This window comes from Lissotriton vulgaris, chromosome 9, assembly GCF_964263255.1.
Source record: "Lissotriton vulgaris chromosome 9, aLisVul1.2, whole genome shotgun sequence".
Taxonomy (NCBI): domain Eukaryota; kingdom Metazoa; phylum Chordata; class Amphibia; order Caudata; family Salamandridae; genus Lissotriton; species Lissotriton vulgaris.
This window is the reverse complement of record NC_141697.1, coordinates 554,345,881-554,368,168: the sequence shown is the minus strand read 5'-3', so window position 1 is coordinate 554,368,168 and position 22,288 is coordinate 554,345,881.

The window sequence follows — 22,288 nt, the reverse complement described above, 5'->3', positions numbered from 1 at the left end:
CATTTAAGGAATCTCTATTAGAGATTCCTCAAATGCTATTCATGACACATCCTGAAATTGCGATTTAGCACTTATGGGGCCGCTATTTACCGAGAGGTCAGACCTGTCGGTAAATAGCAGAAACTCAGAAAAATGCTTTTAAAAGCATTTTTCTGAGTTGCATGTTGCACACACACATGTCCTTTGGACATGTGTGTGCGCAACACCTGTCCAAATGTGCATTTTAGGGGTGCTACAGGGCGTCCTTTGGACACCCCTGGCACCCTTTCAGTCGCTATCTCATTTGCGAGTAGCAAATTGCTACTCGCAAATAAGGGATACTCCCCATTCATTCCTATGGGCCTCTTGGCCCATAGGAATGAATGGGGAGTATTTGCGAGTAGCAAATTGCTACTCGCAAATAAAGAACATGTAGGAATCGCTATTTTATTAGCAATTCCTACATGAATGCCGTTTTGCGTGTCCTCAATAGCGAGTCGCTATGATTCGCTATTAGGGACACGCAAAACGGATTGTACATGAATCAGGCTGTAAGCAAATAAACGAAATGTCATTTTTAAAACCAGCATCTTACCCCTTAATAAAAGTGCTTACTTATGACAGCTGCTAACTATCCCTGTTCTGTAAAAACTAAAAAAGCACCTTCCACTGTTTTTCGGGGCTGTCCCGGGAAATCAGCGGTGCCTGGTCACCCTATCTACAATTTAAGTCCTGGCTGAGTCCCTGTTCCACAGTTTCTTTTCTGCTTGCTGAAAAGCGCCCTGACCAAAGGCACTCGCCTTTTATTTCAAATTTAGCCTGCATCTACTTTAACAGTCAGCGGCTTGCCAATTCCCGGAATAGCCGCCCACGAAGGTAGCAATTTATTTCAACAAATTAAAGCATGTGGGCTTTATCTTCTCAGATTAAGGGAGATAAGATGTGGAAAATGCTACTTATGGGTGCAGATGCAGCCTAAGAGGATTTATATGGAAGCTTCCCTGAATTGTGTTTTTTTCTGTGTTTGTGGATTGGCGGTTTGAACAAGTAATAATATTGAAGTCATGGTTATCGCCTTCACAATTGTTCGTGAATATATTTTTTTTATTGGGAAGAGCTTTTCAGCGCTCATAAACATGTTTTTTACATTTAAATTCCATGTAGGGTGATTCTCTTGGAAGGAGAAAGCAGCAATGCGCTGACAATGTGGTAGTGGCCAATGCCCTGCAGGAGGTCTGTCACATGGCGAAGGGTGTCTGTCAGGGTATGTCATGTCTGAGGGAGCATGGCAGTGGCTCAGATATAAGAGCTCTTTTGCAAAACGCCCATGTCTCTCTGATTTTGAAAATAATGATTTCAAGAAGACTTTAGTAGAAATGGATTCGCACTCTGCAGAATGGAGTGAGACCATAATGCATTTTATGTTCTAAATATTAGAACGATTCAGGTAGACCTTCAAGAAGTGCTAACTCTTTCCTCCTGAAACCACAAATCTTTCGCAATAAGAGAACGTGTCATCGAGCTTTCTCGGACTCTGCCCCGTAGATCTAGAACTGTCTCCTACTGGAAGTATGCAGAATCTCCTCCACAGTTGCTTTCAAATTGGAAGCTAAAAGATTCCTTATGAACAAGTTCTTACCTTAAATGGGTTTGGATCGTCTTCTCTAAGGTACTGGACTTACAACTTTAAGACCTGCGCTGGGTGCCGCTCTTCTTTAACTTATCATTTGCTCCCCTCCTAGTTCGCTATGTACTAGTTACTGCATTATTTTTTATTGGCCCCATTTGCTTGTAATTGTTCTGTTTGATATTAATATTTGATGCCAGTACTGAATTTATTACCTTCCTTCCCTCCAATTGTAAAGCGCTCTGATATCCTTTGGGATCATGTTTGCGCTATATAAAACTCTATAAATGAAATGTATGACATTGTTTCAATATCAGAATGAGTGAGCACATTTGTAAGGCTGCACCACCTTTTGCGAGGTCACATGGCGGCAGTCACCCCAAAGGTCTAAAACAGGGGTGTCCAACCTTTTCTATAACAAGAGCTACTTATATTCAATGAAAATCATCCGAGCTACTAATACTAGTGATGTAAAAGTGAACATCCTATCCAAGAGGGTCAGCAGTGAACACGTCAGTGCATCGGGCAGGGTTTCCAGCAGTAATGTAAGAACGGCTTTGACAATTTGAACTGAAATAGCACTTGCGTAGTGCATACAAACCAGAGCACTAAGGTATAAATACAAGTAATCAATCTCTCCAACTCAAATAATAGCTTTAAGCACATTTTGAAAATTCAACTATTTTTCTACAGATATCAGCTTATATGAGTTTTGAAAATACACCATTTTTTGTCCTGAATACATGCTTTTTAATCTTGGTATACATATAATTCAAGCAGAAGGTTTGATAGTCATAGGCTGGGCTGCACACAGGAGAGCTACTCACAGGTGGCTGGAGAGCTACTGTTCGTTGGAGACAACTTGAATAAGTAGGTGCTACCTTAATGCTTTAAAACATGAACATTGAAATGGGTTGGAAGAAAAACGTGTTCCAGAGAACAGGACCTGTCCCAGGGAAGTATCTGCACCCACAACCCCAGATTTTGTTTTCCTTTGGAGATGCCCTTATCTTGTACCATGTGATAAATTGCCCAAGTGAGGCAGGGCTTGGTGAAATTAACACTTATGCAGCCGAAGTTCTTGTTTGCACCTGATTCTGTCTGCAACAGGAAGCCGATGGAACACACTCATGCATGTTTCCCTTCTTTTCAAACCTGGTTCCGGACATTTTTGCAAGTCCAAAATCTGTATTACATTGGAGAAGTTGACCCCCATCAGTAGTCACTCTAGAGGCAAGAAGGTAGTTAAAAAAGATCTTGGTTCTGTGTTAACTTTATATATGCTCCCTGTTTCAGTAGTCCACTGGCAGGATGTGGGTAAGACACTAATGGAGATCCTCATGTGGAGGATAGAGGTGACATGAAGCAGACAAGAGGCATTTATCAGCAAAATTTGCAACTCTTTTATTTGTTACTATTGACGAGGAAGGTTTGAAATGGAGAGAAAATGGATTCAGTCTGTGACACCCATACATTTAGAATGGTTAAAGCCTGTAAAATAGATACGCAGTTCTCTAGTAAGCAGAGATAACAGTTTTGCCAACCTTTTCAGAACTGGCTTGCTCACTTCAATCGGAGGACTTGAAATACCAACAAAGAATATAATAACACGTGATAGGAACACCACGGGTTGCAACTGGTCGTCCCTGATGCTTTAGAGCAAGTTTTATTTCTAACAAAAGTGAAGGTGGTTAATGGATATAACAATTTCAATAGATTTCAGGGCATATGTACAAAGAAGTGGCGGATCCTGTCATTAGCCCCCTTAGCTTAGCAACACGCTCTGTCACTTCTGAAATAAAGGGCTGCATCATATTTACAAGAATATGGTGCAGCGCTGCGTTTCCCACTGTGCTGGCACTAAGTTTAGCCGCTTAGATCCAAAGCAGGCACCCTTGCACCATGGTGCAAAGGTGTCTGAGTGCAGGGAAAAATTGTTTATGTAAATGAAGATCCCCCTTCCTGCACATATGGCTGAGATACCCGCCACCCCCTCTCAACACAATCCCCAAAAGGAGGGAAACCGGAAACAGTTCTTAAAGTTTTTGGATGTGGGATGGAGTAACCATCCCGGCCGTATTTATTAAAAACAAAAATTAAAACATTAAACGTTTTCATGTTATGTACAATTTCATTATCACATTACGATGTTTGGCTAACCTTAACATAATCTCTAATACAGAGGTTCTCCTAGCCGAACTAGCATCCTACAAAAAACATTCTCTAGAAACACTGAAATTGTACATCCTAACGTTTAAGGGCCAACGGCAAGGTCATAACCGGTGTCAAGATCCCTAACCAGACTTACCCCTCCCACTTGGGAGGGGCGACAGCACAGAGGCTTACCTCAAGTGCAACTACTAACAATTTCCCTTGACTTGACGGGGGCACTTAAGACTCGACGCCATTTAAAGGTCGTTCGAACACTTGTGTGTGGTATCTAGAAGGTATCGTGGACCTCCCCCCACCCCACACAACTTACCGCATCTGCCGTCGCAGATGACACTGGCCCCGGGAAATTCCCCAGGAGGGGGCTGTAACCCCTCCTACAAAGGAAGGGGCCTTGACCGCCTTTCCTTTACTTCCGGCGACCCGCCCTTAGACGGGACCGCCTCCCCATTGAGGGGCCAATGGCCACCTCTCCCGAGCGCTCCCATCCGTGTTGGGTGACACCCACTCATAGGGATCTACCAATTAGTGCTCACCGATCATGACCTTACCGCCTACCAAAAATAAATACGACAATTCTTACTCAAACCTATGAAAACATTGGTCGCTACGACCGAAAGAACATGCTTAAAATGCAACACTACATCAAACCATTTTAATTGTAACAACCTGGACGATATTCACCATACTTTATTATGATTAACAACAAACTGATACTTTCACAGCCTGTAAACGAAATGGAAAAACACTTATAAATTCACTTTATTGCACAACAACTTGCTGTCCTCAGGGGCTGGTGGGTGGGTCAAAATTGGCTCTTCGTTCCGTCCCGAGCTCACGTGTAGCGAGGAGGTGCAGCTTCGGAGCACAAGAACAAAAGGACGTCTTCTGGTCTTGCGTCTCTTTTTATCCGTCTTCAGGGCGGGCGAAAACCCGCCCCTGCCTGCCCCTAGGGCGGGGCTGGCTACGTCGGTGTCTAGGCCAGCCCACTCTAGGGCGGGAAAAAGCGCGCCCCGGCTACGCCGCTTCGGGCATACCAGCCGAGACGCGCTTCCCGCCCCAAAATGGCTTCCCGGGGGGATCGAGGCACTCCGCCATACGTTCGGGGGGACCGAGTGGTCGCCCCTTTCCATATGGCTGAGATACCCGCCACCCCCTCTCAACACAATCCCCAAAAGGAGGGAAACCGGAAACAGTTCTTAAAGTTTTTGGATGTGGGATGGAGTAACCATCCCGGCCGTATTTATTAAAAACAAAAATTAAAACATTAAACGTTTTCATGTTATGTACAATTTCATTATCACATTACGATGTTTGGCTAACCTTAACATAATCTCTAATACAGAGGTTCTCCTAGCCGAACTAGCATCCTACAAAAAACATTCTCTAGAAACACTGAAATTGTACATCCTAACGTTTAAGGGCCAACGGCAAGGTCATAACCGGTGTCAAGATCCCTAACCAGACTTACCCCTCCCACTTGGGAGGGGCGACAGCACAGAGGCTTACCTCAAGTGCAACTACTAACAATTTCCCTTGACTTGACGGGGGCACTTAAGACTCGACGCCATTTAAAGGTCGTTCGAACACTTGTGTGTGGTATCTAGAAGGTATCGTGGACCTCCCCCCACCCCACACAACTTACCGCATCTGCCGTCGCAGATGACACTGGCCCCGGGAAATTCCCCAGGAGGGGGCTGTAACCCCTCCTACAAAGGAAGGGGCCTTGACCGCCTTTCCTTTACTTCCGGCGACCCGCCCTTAGACGGGACCGCCTCCCCATTGAGGGGCCAATGGCCACCTCTCCCGAGCGCTCCCATCCGTGTTGGGTGACGCCCACTCATAGGGATCTACCAATTAGTGCTCACCGATCATGACCTTACCGCCACAGGTCCGGATAGTTGACCGGCTATCCGGACCCCCCACAAAACTCCTACCTAGAGGTCATGTTTTAACGATTTTAACCAAGCTAAGAAGTCTCCTATGAGTAACTCATTCCCAACCCTCGACAAATGCACACCATCCCCCAAATACATACTGTCATCATTAATACAACTATGCGAGATCGAATGCAATGTCTTGGAACGGAACAACCTACTCACTTTGTTATTCAATTTTTTAACAGAATGATTCAAAGCAGGGATCGAGATAGCCCCCCGCCACACTTTTCGTGGGATCATATGAGACCACGCAATTATACACCCCGGAACTCTCCTCGCTAACCAACTTACCGTGGAAAGCATAGCCTCCAGGAGAAGTCGTCTACCGGTGGTGACCAAATCATTGCCCCCCAAATGCACTATGACTATGGACGGCGGTGACCTCATCCGCTCTAACAAACCCTCAAAGAATGCTTGAAAGTGGTCAATACAGAGACCGCCTCTTCCGTAGAAGGACACTCTGTACCCGTATTCCCCAGGTACGTGAATCATGTCACCTGCTTTGAATACGTCTGCGGCCCGTCTCACGTATGAGTGGCCTACGACCCACACCTCCTTTCTCTCAGCCGGTGATGTGCGACCGCTGGCCTGGTGTTGGGTCGACTGCACAGTCCGCCCTGCCGCGTAGGCTTGCGCAACTGAAAACAAACAAAAGACAAGAAGCGTGAGTACATGATTACAGCTTCACAACATGTGCAAACGCACATACCTCTTATAACAATTGGAGGACCAGCGCCCCACACGTTTCACTTGTTCTACATTAAGACCCCTGGCTGTAGCTTCAGTGGCAGCCCCTATCCGAAAGGAATGGGTCCCAAATTCGCCCGGGTCCAAGCCCGCTGCGGCAATGGCCATTGCAAGCACCCGCTGAAACTGAAACCTCGTCAGCGGGGTGGCGTCTGCATGCCTCAACAATGTCCCCCCCCATGATGCCACCCTTCGTGCTAGGTAATCTTCTAAGCACTGTACCGGACACATGGATGACCCGGGGATCCTGCGAATGATCGTGCAGTCCCCCCTCCCATCTTGGTCGGTCTTGGACCTGAGAAAGGAGACAACCATCGCATCGCCCCTGATCTGAACATGTTCCCTGCACAAGCCCCCCGCCACATCCTGTTTGTTCCGTGCAACCAGCTCACTAACTCTCATAGCCCCGTGAAATGCCAGCGTAAATGCAGTCCGGAACAAACAGGTCTCGAAAGGAGACGAGCATGTGTTAGGGAGTGTGGCCAGTAACTGGGACAACCTATCTAGACCTATCGGTCGTCTTACGTCTACTCTGCGACCCTCTAGGCGTTGCCACCCACGCAGCGCTTTTTGTACTGTAAAGGACGCTGTCGGGTCCTGGATGCCATGGGCCCTGGCAACAAAGGAAATGGCGGCACGATGCCTTTGGGCCGTAGCCACCGATTTCCCAGCCCTACGTAAGGACATCAGAAAAAGTACTACCCACTCTTCCTGACCCCAAAGTCCCCCTCTCTCTGCCCCCAAAAAGGCTAAATAGGCCTGAAACGCCCCTTCATATGCCTTCCTTGTCCTGGGTGCTAGACTCTCTCCCACGAGGTGACGAAGTTCGGGGCACCGAGAGACCAGAGAGCTTCGGGGAAGGGTGCCGGCTCTGGGTCCGCTGAAGGAAGGAAACCCGAGAAAGCCTGCATGTGAAAACGAGACAGTGCATCAGCAGCCTGATTCATCACCCCTGGGACATGTTTTGCTCTGAATATCACGTTCAGTTGCATACACAGTAAGACAATTTCTTTGAGCAGCCTCAAAATCAATTTACAACGGGCTGCCTGACTATTGATGCATTCTACCACGGTCATATTGTCGGACCAGAACACAACAGAATGATCTCTGAACCCTTCTGGCCAGGTTCTCAGGGCCACCAGAATGGGAAATAGTTCAAGGAAAGCAATATTACTCGTCAACCCTTTCTCGTGCCACCATCGGGGCCACTTTTGTGCAGACCATTTTGTGCCGAAGATGGCGCCGAAGCCTATGCTTCCTGCTGAATCTGTCCATAGTCCAAGCTCTTCGGAGGATACGGCTGGCTTGTTCCAGACGACTCGGCCATTGAAGTCCGCCAAAAATGCTAACCAAATCCGCATGTCCTGGCGGACCTCAGCCGATAACCTCGTGCGATGATGACCCTCTTTTAGGCCAACCATCGCTTGGGCAATTGAGCGGGAGAAGGGGCGAGCCATTGGGATCACCCTCAAGGCAAAATTCAACTTTCCAACTAATTGTTGCAACTGATGCAGTGTAACCTTAGATGCATTTAAACATACTTGGAGGGCTGCCCTGAATTTCAACACTTTGCTAGCTGGTAAACGGAAACACCCCTCCCTTGAGTCCAACTCGATCCCCAAAAACTCGAGGCAAGTCGTGGGACCCATAGTTTTACCTGGTGCCAATGGCACGCCAAAATGACCCATCAACACACAGAATTCAGCTAAGGCCTGGGCACATTCGGGATTTCCGGCGGGGCCAAGGAACAAAAAGTCGTCAAGGTAGTGCATTACATTTCGGAAACCCGTTTTCTTAGTGAACACCCATTGCAGGAAAGTACTGAATTGCTCGAAATAAGCACATGATATAGAGCATCCCATTGGCATACACCTATCCATGTAAAATGACCCCTGGAACCCGAATCCCAGAAGACGCTGATCGTCTGTGTGTACCGGGAGCAACCGGAACGCTGACTCGATATCTGATTTCGCCATCAACGTCCCGGGCCCCAGGCGATTCAAGATGGCTACTGCCTCATCAAACGATGCGTATCGCACCGAACAAACTTCTGGATCGATTGCGTCGTTCACCGAAAGACCATGCGGAGCAGACAGATTATGGATCAAACGAAACTCACCTGGGTCCTTCTTGGGGACCACCCCTAACGGAGAACAAACAAAATCCGGTACCGGGGGTACACTAAACGGGCCGGCGACCCGTCCCCGGCTAACCTCTTTCTGAATTTTCACTTGCACTACAGTTGTATGTTGTAAGACGGAAAGCTGATTTTTGCACATCCCTACACCCTGAAAGTCCCCCACCGGGATGCGGAAACCATGTGTAAAACCGTTCCGCAGCACCCCAGCAGAAGTACGATCCGGGTATTCGCTGAGCCAGGGAATCATTGCCAAGGTATCAATCGGGGTTGGTAAAGGCGCCCCTCGGACTAGCTTAGACCTGTTTGGCGCCTCCCTTACCCCCATTCTCACTCGTTCTGGCTCTGCACGCTGATTCAGGATGGGACGACCCACACGTACTACATTCGTGTTTGAATTTACACGATCCCGGAGGCCTGGTACATTTCCCTTTGTTGAAGTTAAAACAGAAACCCTTTCTCCCTGTATTGCCTGCGGGCCTCGACTGATCGTCGGTGCTCGTACTTGGTCGAAAGGGCGTCCCCCCATTTTGGCGGGAGTAATCAACAACAGTGCTCCCAACCAATGGCATTCTTAACATTCCCGATTCTTTCATTTTATCCCATGTTACAGAATCGTAACAATCCCAAGTCAAACTCTTGTTATGTTCCTTTTCTTTCCTGAACAGATTGTCATAACAAAACCATTGGTTACCTTGATACGCTGTCGAGTAACCCATTATTCGTGATTGATAAATGGGAAACTCAGGAAGCAACTCGGGCCTACGTTCCCCCAAAATCGATGTAAAAATACCCCACGCATTGCCCCAGTTGCCAATATTCTCATTTACCTTAAAGGCGGCCATTTTTGCGCGCCAAACACTCGGATGCATTAGGTCCTTCTGACTTTTAACATGCTCCACCTCATAATGATCAACAAGCAAGGAGAAAATGTTCACGTACTCCCCCGCCCAGATCTTTTCCTTTATAGCTAAAGGCACATGTTGTCCCAATCTCTCTCTACGAGAGGGTGCTGACTCGTCCCTTGCAATCGGCAATAGCCGCTTACCTGAACCGGACGCAGCTTCTGCCGCTTGCGGCTTGTCTATTCCCGCCAACGGCGCAGTCACTTTAGCTGCATCTCTCTTCTCACGAAGCCCTTTTATCAGCGCCTGTGCCTCGGCAGCCGTGGCGCCATCACTACTATCCCCCAACCATGCTGCTAGCTGTGCTGCCAGCTCGGGGGGCATGTCTTCCTTGGAAGTCGGGGTGACGACAACGGGGATTGGATTCCCCTCCATCGGTACTGGGGTCGGCGCCTCGAGCGGGCAGAGGGAACCGGGACGTCTCCACCGGCTGGAACCCTTCTCGGCCTCTTAGGTCTCCCTCCAGCCGGCGCAGGGCCCGAACCCTCCTCCCCGTCTCGCTCCGCCAACCGTTTCTTTATGTCGGACACCTCTTTGCAAAGGGCCCTCACCATCTGGTCGGTCGTCATTCTCTTTGCGCCTTTCTTGGGCATCTCTCCGAGGAAGTATCTAGAAGACAAAGAAAAAGATCAAAACGCTCAAAATTGGCTCTTCGTTCCGTCCCGAGCTCACGTGTAGCGAGGAGGTGCAGCTTCGGAGCACAAGAACAAGAGGACGTCTTCTGGTCTTGCGTCTCTTTTTATCCGTCTTCAGGGCGGGCGAAAACCCGCCCCTGCCTGCCCCTAGGGCGGGGCTGGCTACGTCGGTGTCTAGGCCAGCCCACTCTAGGGCGGGAAAAAGCGCGCCCCGGCTACGCCGCTTCGGGCATACCAGCCGAGACGCGCTTCCCGCCCCAAAATGGCTTCCCGGGGGGATCGAGGCACTCCGCCATACGTTCGGGGGGACCGAGTGGTCGCCCCTTTCCATAAACAATCTTGAAATGCTGTTTTGTAACTTCTATGTGTGATGCTTAATGCAGCACACACAGAAGTTGCAGAACAGCATTTAAAAAAATGATTGTTTATGTGCAGGAAGGGGGACCTTCCTGTACATAAACAATCATTGGCTTTTTGCTCTTTTCATGTGTGCTGCACAATGAGAACAGCAAAAACGAGGAGAAATGACACATTTCTCCTCGCTATGCCAGGTTAAGACCAGGGCTGGCCTTAATTCTGGCGCTACCTCCTATTTACGCCTCCCCTGTATCCAGGAGGCAAATTCAGACTCAATGGGTGTTGCGGTGGAACGCTCACTGCAACACCTATTAACCTCGCCTTTTACAAGGCAGCGTAATTAAGGCGAAGCTCCTATCGCCACAGAAACATCAAAAAAGTGCTGATCCTGTGGCGATAGCGGCTTGTACATATGCCCCTTTGTGTCGAAATAAGCACCAGGAGTAGTGCCAACCAAACAGGAAGAAATGCTTTTTTGAGGGCAGGAGGTTTTTCAGTGCTTATTGAATGTAAGTCTACTTTGTCATTTATCTATCACTCACGTCTCAGTCTGTTCCTGTCTACTGACTTGTGAAATAGATTTTGCAGTTGTATTAAGAATTACTCTTACTCTTGCAAGGGGAACAATTTCTTCCTGGGTTAGCAAATACCAAGGGACATGCCAAGTGCACCCATTCCAGTGCTCCAGGGCCCTCTGAGTGTCGCCCGTTTGCAGGGAGAGCACAACAGGCACAAAATAAAGAAATGTGAAAACTGATATAGGCGCCCTTCCCTTCGAAATGAGCAGACACGTCGGTCACATGAATGAATGTAAAATTACGCTATGCAATGCTATATAATATTTCATGAGTTTCTGGAGTGCTTAAAGCAGCGGTGAGGTCACCTCAAACTGTTGAGAGTGAGATGGGGTGAAGGATCGGAGGTGTGAGGGTCGGAGGGAGGAGTCTTGTAAACAGAAAGAGAATTAAAATGATCATATGAAAGGTCGGAGGAGCATTAGTTTATAATAGTTAGCCGGGGCAAGAGAACTATGACGTCAGAGATAGAGGTGGGTGAGAATCAGGGACGGCTACGACACTGGAGGCGCCTGGTGTGACAATCTATTTTGGCGTCCCCCTCCCCCCCAATATGACCTTCTCTTCTGATTCCCTCACTACCACCCAGCAAAAGTGCCCCTCATCTCTCCATAGCCTCTCTCCAAAATGCATTTAATTTGTTTAAAAGTGTTGGTAAGGGCTGGCTTCACTAATCCACTCAGCTAAGCACATAAAATACAGATCTGTTCTTCGCAGAAGGCATATTTACCCTCTGCGCTGCTTTATGGCGAGTTAAAATTGGCACAAGACAAAACTCCATCGCTCAAGCAGGAACATTAAACACAAGAGTTATCTTGACATTTTTATTGATGCCTGAAAGTTGGACAAGCAAGTAACAGCTCTGCAGCAGGTGCTTTTAAATCGTACGCTATTGCTACACTCAGGCCTCCCCCTGAGGTCTGTGTCCCCACTCCAGGTCAGCGCCTAGTGCGGCTGCACCAGTCGCACCGTGCTAGAGCTGGCCCTGGTGGGAACTAAAGAGTTGCTGGAATTTACAAGGTGCCCTGCCTGGCTCTGGAGGAGGACAGGTCCCCCTGCTTTGGGTTCCTTTAGCTCCATCTCACAGGCATTTGAATTTCTGATCAGCCTGCAAAGGCCATAAAATGTATTTGCCGTTTTCAATCATAATCTTAGTATTGTGTGTCGATAAAGGTCTTGTTTGCGCAGAGCATATGCCTGCTACAGTGTAGCACAGATGCGATCTCATTTTTAGGGCGAGCCTAGGCAGCACATGCGTTGCTCTGCGAAGCATGCTGTATTGAGGTAGGGACTTGAAGTTCCGCCCACTTTCCATTCACATTTTTCATTGGCTTGTGTCATTGTCCACTATAAACTGTGCCTGTTCTTTGGTCAAAAGGTTTAGTAGTCCCTCCTTAGTACTGCCTTGTCTCATTTTGTAACCTCCCACGCTCTCTCCTAATGTTTTTAAAAATAAATGATAGCACGCATTTGCAATGCAATAGGTCTTGCATTTGCGAGAGTGTAAGCTATTGGCATTGTAAATGGCAATGCCTCTCCTTTATCTGTTTTAAAAACAACACAAAAATAAAAGGCATTATTAATTACAATGCCAAAAGTTCAAACTCTCATAAATGTGAGACCTATTGCATTGCAAATGCTTGTTTAAAGTTGACTCCAGCTCAGCAGTTTATTTTCTCGCCTAGAATATATTACCACCTTAGTTTACCTGTTTCTTGGCTTCATGCTTCTGATTATCCTGTGTTTGTGTGATTTGCCGCTTCCCATTTCCTCAAATTGGTCAGTTAAAAACATTGGCATGAAGGTTAAAACCTGAAGGTGACCCTTCCTTCGTTACTGCTTTATGTGGCACCCCGCATACTGAAGTCTACAACACCTCTGGGACAAGCAAACGTAGTAAAAACATTGATTTTGCCTAAGTTCACTTCCTTTTTTGATAATATCCCATCAAATAAAACTATATCTAAATTACAAGGAAAAAATAAGTAGCTTGAAGGGGCTTTTAAGGGCATAAGAATATTCTTAGCGATAACAGATTTTCAGTTGTATAGCTGGGCCTTCCAACGGTGGCTATTATTGTATTGTATTGTATATTGGATTTATATAGCGCTTATCACCCAGGGGTCTCTAAGCGCTTGCCTTGGGAACCCGTCCTGGCTTTTCCCTGTGAGATAGCCCCTACAGGGCATCCCCAAGGTGAAAGCCAGGCATCCCGCCACCGGGGGCCGTTGTGGAGATTAAGCAAGCTTAATGCCCAGAGTTGCAGAGTGTCAACCCATGATTAGGTCAGGCACCAAAGCGAGAATTATCGAGTCCATGGACATTTGAGCTCAAGACCCTGCCGCGTCGGGAATTGAACCCTGGTCCCGGGTCTGACCTCTGCTTCAGGGTCTGCCTGCTCTAACCAGTGAGCCACACTTCTCTATTAGTGGCCTTCTCCATGCAATGGTGGAGGATAACTGTGGCAAAAGGTTTTTTTTGTGCAAGTTAGGGGCTCCTAAATATTTAAAAGAGATATGGCTATAGGCATTATAAGCATCAAGAAACTACCCTGACCAAGTGTCTGATTCTTAAAGACGGTAGAGGCACACTATGTCGATTACCTATGTGGTGTTGGGCATCTCAAAAAAATGTAAGGACTGTCCTTACACACCACCAGGTGTCATGCTTCGTCATCGGCAGTCCTCGCTCTTTAAAAACCGTGTTTGATAAAGAGCGGGCCTACACCTGGAGACAGGGAGGCACTTCTATAACTAAATGGGGGCCTGGGCTAAGAAAGTGAGTGAGTGATGTTAAAAAATTATGCAAATGCTGCAGGAAAATTGTAACTGCGCAGGATTTGGTCAATAATAAAACTAATAGTAGGGACTTGGGGGATTAGTACCTCATCCCCATCAGTGTTGCCAACATATTTCTGCCATTGTGGCCTGGAGGGTCCATGGTATTCATCAGGGCGTGAGAGAAAGGGCTTCTATCTAGTCTCTAAGAGACTAAGATGAATCCACTTAAGGAGGTTGACTTTGGTCCAACTCTACAATGAAACTTCAGAAAACCTGTAAATATAAAAATGTATCACAGTACAAAAGAAAGTTTTAACTCACACTGGAAAGGAGAGAATCAGACTGAAAACAAGCATAGGGTACATTGAAATGCAAGTGGTTGTGAGCACACATGTCACTGCAAACGTGGTGCTCAAAGATAAAAACAGTTGTGAGACCAGCTCACACTCTTACCCCGGAAAAGGGGCAAGCATGTCCAATGGGAAGGGAGGATTTGAGGGACCCCTGTAGTGACACTCTGAAGACTAAGTTTAGGAGAGATCAAGAAAATAGTAAATAAAATGTGTTTTGTTAAAACTTCAACACAGGCATTCATTCAAATTGGCAATGGGAACACATTTTGGGGCATTTCTAATTTCGAGCAATTTTGCTACACTCACTGATAGAATTAACAGAATTGATTAATTCCTGACTTTCCCTGTAGTCAACATGGACCCGGATAACGCACTGGCTTTTGATGAAGCCACTAAAGCTGAGATCTTGAAAACACCTTATTTGTTAGCAGACACTGTGATTACACCGCCCCAAAAAATGTTGACAAATGGGAAGCACTTGCGGCGAGTTAGAAAGAATAGGTCCGCACTGCTCTCCACAGCGCCTTCATGACTGAGTATCTGAGTAAAAACAGCGCACCCAGAGGACTGATAGTAACCAATAAGACCTGCATTTTTCTCAACAATAAAGAGATTAGAAAGAACTGGTCATATATTGCATGGAAGTGGGCATAAGATTAGCTTTTACGTATCATCAATACAGCTAGAAAACTAGCAGATCTTTTACTAGTGGACATTCAAACAAGTGAGAACAATTTGAAAACAACTGTACACATCTCGGTTTTCAAAAAGAAGTTGGAAGAAATTAATAACCAACACAGCGAGTACAAAGATTATTTGACTCAATCTAAACTGACAAAACTGAAGAAAGACGTACAGAAATTCAGCCATGAAACCACATACCCGTATGTGATGGAAGAATACTACGAGAGACCACAAAGCCAGAAAACAGACAAAAGAGAACCTAGACCCAGACCCACCAAGATGAACTGGACCTACAGCTCCGGGGATGAAAGAAGCAGCAGTGAAAGTGGAGATGAGGGCACATCGACGAGAGGACAGAAACAATTCCATCAAGAACCACAACTACCACCCCGATGCCACACTATGGCTACTGGGAGCAACCTTTTTACCCACTGGGTTTCCCATTCCAACAAGGCGCAAACCATAGCAGAGGATGACAAAAGAACCAAAGGCAAGCGGCCCGAGTCCACTGGGAGACTAAACACCCAACATAGTGGTGACAAGGAGCTGGGCGAGAGACCTGGGACCATCAACGAGCAAGTAGCATCAAATGCGGTTAACCTTAGTGGCCACACCCTTACGCAAGATGAGGAGAATGTTCTCTCAAAAGGAATAGGGTTTGTACCTTCACCAAAGAATGATCTTTTCACCCTTTGCACCGAGCTGGCACAGTTTTTCATAAAAATGAAACTGAGAGATTTTTTCAAGGGGAAAGACCTCGATATGGTACAACCGGCCAACACCACGGACCTCAAAAAGAAGTCCACTTTTGTACCCCCTACACAATCAATCCCTTGCCACATCCTGGCTTTTGAACAGGTAGTTCTGAAGGAAGTAGATGCCATCAACTGGACACAAAACAAGGGATTTCAGAATCTTATATGCGGGGAAAAGACAGCACTTGAGAACTTAAAGAAGAACACTCAATTGGTTATCAAAGCAGCTGATAAGGGAGGAGCAATTGTTGGAATGGACCAAGATAAATACCATACAGAATGTATGTGTCTTCTATCAGACCAGGCCAGATATGAGGTCACCATAACATACCCCATATCAAGACTCACTACCAAGATCAAAACTATGGTTGAGGAAGGCTTGCTAACGATTGGATCACGAAGCACAAGGCAGAATTTCTTGTGGGTGACGTCCCACATACACCAAGATTCTATACCCTACCAAAAATTCACAAGGACAAGGACCCCACCACCAGGAAAACCCATTATGTCTGGCATCGGCTCGGTGCTCGAACCTTTATCACAATTTTGTGACTAGTTCCTGAAGCCCATTGTCCAAACATCAGCATCATATCTTAAGGACACCAAGGATGTACTATGCCTACTTAGAGACATGGACATTGACCCCAAAGAAGACTAGTTGATCACAATGGACATGGAAGCACTATACACAAGCATCCCTCAAAGCCGCACCCTGGCTGTAGTGGAACACAGCCTTCAGGAAAAGGAGTGGAACTTCCTCACCCCACGTAACTTCATCATTTAGTGTGTAGAGATGGCTCTCATAGAAAACGTTTTCGAGTATAATGACACCATCTACCACCAGATGTGGGGTATGTCTACGGGAAGCACTTTTGCTCCTAGCATGCCATGCCTCTATTTACATCAGTTTGAGGAAGACTACATATACTGCCAGGAAAACCCCTTCAAGCAACAACTGAAGTTGTGGCGCAGGTATATTGACGACATCCTCATTGTCTGACATGGAAACCAACAATAAGCCATTGATTTCTGCGAATGGGTAAACACAAGGCATGAGCACCTCAGATTTACACACAGCATCAACAAAAACGAAGCTGTTTTCACCCTAGATGAGGAAGGGTTGAGAACGAAAGTTCATAATAAACCAATTGATAAAAATAGTCTTCTCATGTCTGAGAGTTTCCACCTGAGAGCACTGAGACAGAATCTCCCATTGGTACAGTTCCTTCGCATTAAGAGGCACTGTTCATCGCTTGAAACATACGACAACCAAGCCCAATCTCTGGAAAACAAACTGATCCAACGCCACTACCAAAGCAAAATGGTTACGAAGGTGAGAAAAAGTGCCCGTAACAACAATCAAGAGGTGCTGTTGGAGCACCACAAGAAAAAAGGAAGTGATAAGGTAGTTTGTATTACTACATACACCCCAATTTCTAACAAAGTCTAGAACATCATCCGTAAGCACTGGCGCATACTTAACGTGGCAGGGAAACAATGGCCCGCACCGATTTTCGCTTTCAAAAGAAACTCGAACATCTGAGATGAACTAGTCCATGATAAAACATTACCACAATAAATACAGACCCAGACAACTTTATGAGACCATCATAGACTGTTTGGCCACTACCCCTGCAGAAACTGTGTGGCGAGTAAATATACCCATTACACCAAGGAAGTTGACATACACATAGATAGACCAGGGGTCCTAGGTAATGTAAGAAACCGCAACAGTGAAAATGTGGTATATTTAATAAAGTGCCCCTACAACCTCTTCCACGTGGGCATGACACCCTGAAAGATTAAAAAAAGAATCAACGAGCACCGTAGCATCATCAGATACAAGAAAAATAACACAAATTGACACAAGATTTCTTGGAGCAAGGACACTGTGACAAAGACCTTGAGTGGGTAGTTTTGGAGAAGATGCACCCAGGCATCCCAAACATACAAAGGACATTACACATTTGTGAACACAGATGAGTGTACCGCCTCAAAACGGGGCGATCAGGGCTTAATCGACGACATCCCATGGGTCCATATGGTTTATACAACCAAAACCAAATAGAGAGAGATGTTCCCTACCTTTTGTTCTCAGGGACAGAAATTATATGTGCCTGGATTCATTATCACTAACTGGACTGCGGGATACATATATATTTTTCTATAAACATAACATCAAGATATTTTGGGGTGCTCAATTGAGGTTCTATGGCACCCAGTTAATAATTTGTGTTACTTTTCTTAACTACCAGCCATGCTCCATTCATTTCCCCATACTATTTTACACGAGTACATATAATTGTCTTGATATCTACACCTCCAGCAGCATCAACGATCGCTGTTTCATCTTGCAGTACATTCTGACAATGTTTTGACAATTGGGAGAAGCATTTACACTTCCTTTGCACTGCACCCTGTACTCGTAGCCTTACAGCTCGTACTATCCTGCTAGCTGCCCTCTGAATGTGGAACCTAGGCTGCCACATCCACTGCTGGTTTTAATGTAAATTTCATAGTTCTTTTTGACTTGGAAGAGATCTTCACACTTCGTCCGTATGGCGCAGACGCACTACATGCCCAGGGCTCTATTTTCCCCCGCGCTCGCGCGGAACTCGGAGCACGTTGACGACCCTTCGCGAGCGAGTGTGCATGTCCGCAGCAGACCTCTTTCAGTGCGATACGCCGCTAACAGCACAAGCGGTGTATTTTTTAACTCAGTCCCTCACAGCTGACATGCCAGTCAGGCTAATGTTGGGACAAAGGAAACATGTCAGTTTATCAGAGCGTCATGTGGCATTGTGATGGTGATTTAACGCAGGTGCAGCTAATTATTTACTCTAGAGGTGCCCGCCCACACCTTAATTATTTAATTACCATTCCAGGAGCCTATAAAAACTGCACTCCTTCCTGAGGCAGTTACCAGTGGGGAGCAACGAGGATGGATCATAGGAGCATCACGAAGGACGCACCTTGAGGCAGAAAGGGGTTGCATGAATGCCTGATTAGTTGCCTTGGAGCTAGCCTCTATTGCCAGTATGAATGAATGCCTGTGTTGAAGTCTTAACAAAACACATTTTATTTACAATTTTTCTTGATCTCTCCTAAACTTGGTCTTCAGAGTGTGACTACAGGGGTCCCTCAATTCATCCCTTCCCATGGGACATCCCTACCCCTAATCCAGGATAAGAGTGTGAGCTGGTCTCACAACTGTTTTTATCTTTGAGTACTATGTTGCAGTGACATATGGGCTCACAATCACTTGCATTTCAATGTATATTTTGCTTATTTTCAGTCTGATTCTCTCCTTTCCAGTGTGAGCTCAAACTTTCTCTTATACTGTGATACATTTTTATCTTTACAGGTTTTCTGAAGTTTCATTGTAGAGTTGGACCAATGTCAACCTCCTTAAGTGAATTCATCATAGTCTCTTAGAGACTAGATAGGAGCCCTTTCTCTCAAGCCCTGATGAATGCCATGGACCCTACAGGCCACAATGGAAAAAGATGTTGGCAACACTGGTGTGGATGGGTTACTAATCCCCCAAGTTCCATTATTAGTTTAAATTGTGCAATTAAAGTTTTCATGCAGCATTTGCATCAATGTTTAACATCACTCACTCACTTTCTAAGCACGGGCCCCCACTTAGTTATAGAAGTGCCTCCCTGTCTCCAGGTGTAGGCCCACTCTTTATCAAACGCTTTTTTTTTAAAGATCGAGGACTGCCGATGACGAAGCATGACACCTGGTGGTGTGTGAGGACAGTCCTTACATTTTATTGAGATGCCCAACACCACATATGTAATCAGCATTGTGTGCCTCTACCTTCTTTAAGAACCAGACACTTGGTCAGAGTAGTTTCTTGTTGTGTGATACATGTTATTTGGGGCCAGCTTACCCTGACTGCCCCGTAGCCTCCTGTTCCCTGCCCTTTTGAATAATAGGGTTCTTGTGCGTATATCTTATGAGCATCAGCCAGGCTCTGATAAGAAGTTCGCTCTATACTGCATATTTCTGCAACCTGGCCCCCATGTGGGACTCTGCAGGCATGAGTGATCAGCTATTTCGCCCACACAGAGAGGCAGGATTCCAAAAATGGGGTCAGTTAGTGGACGGGCGCAAAGTGCATTCTTGGAACTATTTGCGTGATGAAACAGAAAGAACCTTAACAGGATTTGGCTCCTTATGTAAGAACACATTTTTCCATAGACCCAAAATGATGATCTGCACATGTTCGTACCTGTTTAAGGCTGCAATCGTACTGAAAAGAGGTGGGCAAGACACTTACAAAAATCCTCATGTGAAGGATACAGGTTTTCAAGAAGCAGACAAGAGTCATTCATCAGCAAAGTAAGCTACTGTTTTATTTTATACAGTTGATGAGGAAGAAAGTGTGTAGAAAATGGAGTCAGTCGATGTCCCCCATACATTTAGAATCGTTAAAGTCTGTAAAATAGATCCACTCTCTAGATATGCAGTTCTCTAGAATGCAGAGAGCACATTCACTTATGCATAAACAGCTTTTACATGAGCTCCCAACCTTGATCCATAGCGAAATCAAAGGCCTCACAATAACCATACAAAACAGTGATGGATGTAATACTTGAATTAATCTTAGTCACTGGTAATCACTTGTGCTGCATTCCAATCAATCATTATTTTGTACACCATGCCACCTCAGTTTGGATCCAGCTATGTGCAAATCAGTCTTGACCCTGCTCCAATAGAAACAGCCCAGCACGTACTGCCAAGCCAGGTTCTCGTTGAAACGGAACACACGCAATCTAGGACTGGTTCACCCTAGTTATGGATCATCAGCCGGGTTCAGCATGGTGCACTTGGCACACTGTTCACTGAACCCACGTCTGGTCATACATGTTTCACTTAGAGTGACATATTAAGCATACAAAACAGTGATGGATGGAATGCTTGAATTAATTTCAGCCACTGGTAATCACTCAGGGCTGCATCCTAATCCATCATTATTTTGCACACCATGCCACCTCAGTTTGGACCCAGCTACGTGGAAATCAGTATTGATCCTGCTCCAATAAGAACAGTCCAGCCTTAACTGCCAAGCCAGGTTCTCTTTGAGCCAGAACACAAAGAAATCATGACCTGTTTTGCCCCAGTAATTGGCTCATCAGCTGGGTACTACTTGGTTCCAGTGGCACAGTGTGCATGGGATCCATGTCTAGGCATACCCAGCCCACTTAAGGTGTGTTAGAAATGGGGTTTCTGGTTGGCTAGGGTATGCACCTAAGCCAGGCAGAACCCACCACACTAGACAGAGCAAGTCTGTTACACACCAAAGATAACCTGTGCTCACTGACTGGTAGCTTGGCGCAGAGCAGACAGGCTCATTTTCAGAGGCAATGTGTAAAGGGTTTGTGCAACACACTCAGACTGCAACACAATGAATACACCAAAAAAGAGACTCCACACAGGATAATGTAAAAATATATATTATATTGTACATAAAACCATACCAAAATGACAGAAATTATAAATACATTGCACACAATGCAATTATTCAGATAATGTTTGTTATCCTGATCAAGGCAAGGCTAAATACGGCATACGCCAGATATACTTTACAAGTAATGCAGCATGTTTAGAAACAGTAACCTATATGGTAAGAAAAGCACATGAATCACAGTAGACAAACATAGGGCACAGAAACATCTGCACTTTTACTAGTAGGGTTACAATAATTTCTATGGGCTTCCACGATAACAAGGCATAATACCAAGGGCATAGAAGCACCTGCACTCCTACTATATGCAGTACTTTAATTTATGCCACTACAGAATGCTATCTGGTCCCCTGCAGCCCGTAGGCAAAAGCATGCTCCCAGAACCAAAAAATTACTAGCCTCCAATGAATCTCCTAACACTAGATGGTCCAGTACATTGTGAGAAAACAAAGTCCTGACCTCCAGAATGTCTCAGGTGGCTACCATTTTCCCTCTAGACCTCTGTACGTTGAAATATCTTCATGCCCACCTACCCACTGCCAAGGCTTGTTGGTGGCCAGTCCAGCTACCATTACCTTCACACGACTCTGCAATCTGAGGAAACTTTGCAGCACCCTCAACTGACCACCTCAGTGGCCCCTTTGTCAACTTTTCTGTATCTGATTCCTCACCAGCACCACCTAAGCAGTGAAACCAGCTTCCTGCAGCTCCTGCTTCAGCACCAGGGACAGCCAGAGCAACTCTGCACCCGGGCACTACGATTCAGGTAAATTTCAACTGACTGTTGTGGCCTCGGACCCCTATCACCGTACCCACTAGTGGGTTCCATGAAACTCGACCTACAAGTGACTAATTGTCACTAGTGATTTTGTTATCATTGAGCGCAGTGTTAAAGTTTTTCAGTATAGTAGTGCACTGATTAATTTTTCCTTCTAAAATTCATAACTCCGGTTACACTCATTCGATTTGTTTTAGTGTCTTAATTTTATATTAAAATCTGCTTTATTTGTATAAATTGGTGTTGGATTTCGTTTGAGTTGTGCCAATTACTTATCATTCATGTTGGTACTCTGAAATGCTTAACACATGTTCCTCTAGCAAAGCCTGACTGCTCTGTGGCACACTACCAGGACTGATCTAGGGATTTAATAGTGTGAAACTAAGGACCC